The sequence below is a fragment of the Cygnus atratus genome, chromosome 19 (genome assembly GCF_013377495.2).
Source record: "Cygnus atratus isolate AKBS03 ecotype Queensland, Australia chromosome 19, CAtr_DNAZoo_HiC_assembly, whole genome shotgun sequence".
NCBI classification, from domain to species: Eukaryota; Metazoa; Chordata; class Aves; order Anseriformes; family Anatidae; genus Cygnus; species Cygnus atratus.
In genome coordinates this window covers 5,924,678-5,929,134 of record NC_066380.1, presented here as the reverse complement: position 1 = coordinate 5,929,134, position 4,457 = coordinate 5,924,678, and positions in this window count along the sequence as shown.

The window sequence follows — 4,457 nt, the reverse complement described above, 5'->3', positions numbered from 1 at the left end:
GGGGCAAGGAGGCCACGCTGCCTGGGCACTTTTCTGCTGCCCCCCTCCCCAAAACCCTCCGTGGACCCCCCCCCCCCCCCCCAAAAACCCTCTGTGGTCCCCCAAAACCCTTCCGTGGACCCCCCAAAACCCTCCGTGGACCCCCGAACCCTCCATGAGATGGCCGTCGTCACCATCCCCGTGCGCACAGCACCGCTGGGGACCGTGCGGGTCCAACCTCCCCCGGGGGAAATTTCCCCGTTTTGGGGGGAATTCACCCCAAGGAGGAGCTGGGACAGGAGGGTGATGCCGGTGAGCAGGACGCGAGGGGGACCCCGACCCCAAAGACCCCCCCCCACCACCCTTGGGTCACCACGGACGTCGTGCCGGTGCCCGGCCGGGATCACAGCGCCGGGCTCAGCCCCCTGCCTCCCCAGCGCCTTGGTGGGGCGGCCGGGGAAGAATGCGAGCTGGCGATCCATCAGGGAGACAGAGCAGCGGCGAGCCGAAGAAAGAGGGGCATTTTAGGAGGAAAGCCAGGGAAATTTGATCATTAAGAAATCCTCCTGGCTGTCTGGGGGAATTTAATTAAATTGCTGGAAAGGGCTGTGAGCACATCTGGATCCAATATGTGCAGCTTTGATTTTTTTCTTTCTTTCTTTCTTTCTTTTTTTTTTTTTTTTTTTTTTTAGTTCAGTCTTTTCCCATCTCGCCGTTGAAGGGGGGGGGGATTGGGGGGGGGGGCAGAATAAAAGGGAAATAGCAGAGCCACGGAGTATTGGTTCATCTGGGACTGGGATTCCTGGCAGGGAAAGAAAGAGAGAGAGAGAAAGAATGAGCAAAAAGAAAGAGACAGAAACGGGGGGAATGGGGGATGGGGGAGAAAAACCTTTACCACGGGCCGGGGGTGGGGGGCACGATGCCACCAAGGACAGGGAGCTGGGGGGGCGCGGGGGGAGCTGGGAGAGCCGGGGGGGTGAGGAAGAGGCGAGGACCCAGCGCGGGGCACGAGGCACCCTTGGGGGCTGGCAGGGACGGAGGCAGAGCTGGGAGCTGCTCGTGGGCGGTGAAAGCCCTGCGGTGCCGGGGGGGTGCCCACAATTTGGGGGGCAAAACGAGCACAGTGCTCAGCCCCTGATACCCCCCCCCCCCCCCGTGGCTCAGCTGGCCCCGAGCTGCTCCGTCCTCGTGGGTCAACGGGGCCCTTCCGCGGGCAGCATCCCCGTCACTGCGAGGTTTAGGGTGCTGGTGCGGGAATGGCTGACCCCATCCCCAAGGGGGGGGCACAGAGGTGCCATCCCGGGGCCGCCCCAGCCCAGTTTTGGGGAGCAGGTTGGCACGGAGCAGGGCACAGCGGTGCCACCCGCCCTGGAACCCTCACCGTGTCCTGGCCAGGCACCGTCAGTCCCCTGCCTCCATCCCGTGCGTCCTCCTTGTTACGGGGCAGAGGAGCAGCTCCATAACCAGAAACCTTCCTCCCCTGGGGATGTGGGCACCCCAGCCCAGTTTCTTTGCAGAATAATATATAAAGGGCAAGATTTGGGGAATATCAAGGAGAACGAGCATCTCGGTACCGACGGGAGCTCTGAGTGCACCGCCAGCACCGGTGCCCGCGGCACTCTCACCCAGCACGGCACAGCCACGGGAGGTGGCTCAGGAGCACCAGGAATCCCCTAGAAGGGCACAAATCGAGATGAACCCAAATTGTCCTTTTTTTTTTTTTTTTTTTTTTTAAGGCACCCTAAGGCAGGCTGAGCTCCCTGCAGCTCCGGTGCCGCTTTGGTCCCCGCAGCTCCACTCGGTGTCGGAGCGCTCGCCCCGCTCGGGTTTAGGCAAAGCAAACGTGCTTGGCTCCGTTTCCCCCAAACATGCTTTGCTCAGCACGGCTGAGAGCCACCTTGCCAGTTCCGAGGTCCAGTTTTAATCACTTAAAATGCATTTTTCAAAAAAAAAAAAAAAAAAAAAGAGAGAGAAGATCTCGCACGAGAGGCTTGGGGAACGACAGGAGAGTGGGTTTCAGACAAATGGGTCTAGCTTTAGATGCCTTGTGTGGCTGGCGGAGTTGAAAAAAAAAAAGATGCTTAAAAAAAAAAAAAGGCAAATCCTAGAGCTAAAAAGGAAATTGCATTAATACAGATTGTTTTATTTAAAAAAAGCAAACCCTGACCTCTACTTCAAAAAAGTCATTAGACATTCTCCTTCTGAAAGGCCGACAGGGGATATTACTGAAAGGCCAGTTAATTTCTCAATGACTTACTGTTCTTGCTCTGCTCATGGAAATGTGTAAAGAGTCGGAGGGTAATTTAAGGCACCCTGCAGAAAGGTGTGTAAATCTTTGCATGTCTAAAGAAACTTTACCAGACCGCTAGGATTGGGAAAAAGAAAATGCTTGCCCTCTTTTTTTTTTTTTTTTTTTCACTTTCCTTTGGAACTCCGATCCCCTTTGATCATAAAAAAGGTCATATTTCACCCAAAAAGTATCGGCAATCACAGGGCCCGAGGAAGTGAGAAGCCGAGGGGGTTTCGCTGACGATTATTCCCCCCATTTAATTATCTAATGCCAGGGGCTGAGCGAAAGGCGTCTCCCCTGGAAAAGCCAGACGCTTCCAGAACGAGCTCTGGCCCTGAGCGAGGAGGCAGGGCGGCACTGCCCGGGGCTGCCCCCTCCCACCCCAACAAACCCCAAGCCCCCCAGGCCCCCGAATAACCCCCCAAAACCCCGACGGAGCGGGGCGCATCGCCACCAGGACGCCGAGCTCCAAGGGGCCGCCGCCATCGGCAGGGCCCGGGCTGTCCCCCCCCCATCCTGGGGACAGCATGTCCTCGAAGCCACCGCGGGGAATAAAAGCGGAATAATGTGGATATCGGGCCAAGGAGGGGCTGTGCTGGCTCCTCACACGGCCCCAGCACGTGGCACATCGCCCCCCAAGGCACGGAGCCGCCCGGAGGGCTGACGGCGACGCGTGCCACCCGTGTGCCCCGTGCCGTGCCGGGTGGCACGGCAGAACCGGTGTGACACCACCCCCGGGTTTACACGGCCAGGGGGAGGATGGGGATCCGGAGCTGACTCCGGCCTGTAAAGCAACCCCAGGGCCAGCAGATCGGGCCAGTAAAACAGCCCCCAAAAAGCAGGAGGGGGGCGGGGAGGCCGGGCTGGCTCGTTTTTGCACACTGTGGGAGCCCCCCGCGGACTCGGAGAGCCAAAATCTTGCCTTCAGCTACACCCCTTCCAATCTGCGGAGCTCTGGGAAGCTGCTTCCCCGTCAGGGAGATCAGATTTGGCAGCGCTGGCTCGCTTCGAAATCCGCACGCCTCCGACTTGAAGGGGAGAGGGAGCGCAAGGAAAAAGCTTGCGACAAATGTTAAAATAACTCAGCCAGGGGCTCGCCTCCCCGGGACGCTGCTGGGAGGGCTGCTTGGGAGCTCAGAGCTGGGCTCCAGCACCCGAGCTCGCCCCATTTCGCCTCGAAGCCCCCGTGCGCCCAGCACCGTCCGCGTGCGCCCGCAGCCCCCGGCTGCCCATCGCCCCCCAGCCCCAAGCCCCCCCAGCTCTGCCCCCTTCTCCCCCATCTCCTCCTCTGTCTACACACATATACCCCTAGCGGGATTGGATTTTTAAAGAGGGGAAAAACTCCTTTTTCCTCTCCCGGCGGCTGGTTTTCATTAGGGAGGTTTCTTTCGAAGCCCCAAGGGAAGCAGCCTATGAGTTTTTAACTGTGGTGCAGGACGTAATTATCTCATTAAGGCAAGAGAGCCAGGCTTTTCCCAGGAGAGGTGACCTTGCTCCGGGGTTGTTGGGGCTTGGGGGGGTGGGGGGGGGAGCTGGAGGTGGATGGGGGGGGGCCGTGTCCCCCTGTCACCCGCGGGTCACCTCTCCCTCCAGCCCCGTTTGGGGTCGGGGTAGCGCAGGCCCCCCCGCATCCCTCCCCACGGAGCGCGGCCGCTTCCACTTGTTGATAGAAGCACTTAGAGAGGGGCCGGGGGGGCTCGCAGGGGGGGGCAAAGGGCGGATAGCGGGTCTCTGCCCCCCCCCCCCCCCCCCTCAAACCCCCCCTCCGGGCTCCCCGCCCGGGCTGCCGCCGGTGCTCGGCCCCTGGCAGGGGGCAGGTCGCCGGCCCGGGGGGCGAGGGGCGAGGGGCGAGGGGCGAGGGGCGAGGGGCGAGGGGCGAGGGGCGAGGGGCCGCCCCGCTCGGCTCGGAGCAGGGGCGTTTGTTTGAACAGCTCCAGAGCAAAGAGCAGGGGAAAAAAGTTTGGGCTGGGAGCGTGGTTTTTTTCCCCAGACGTCAGCACAAGGCGGAACAGGGGCTGGGGAGGGAGCCGGACTCGCAGGGCAGCCGGGATTTATTTTTTTTTTGCCTTTTTTTTTTTTTAAATTATTATTATTTTCTTTTTTTTTAATTATTATTTATTTGAAGGGGGGGGGGGTGGAGAAGGGGAAGGGGCCGGGGAGCGGCCCGGCACCTCGGGGTGGGCTGGGG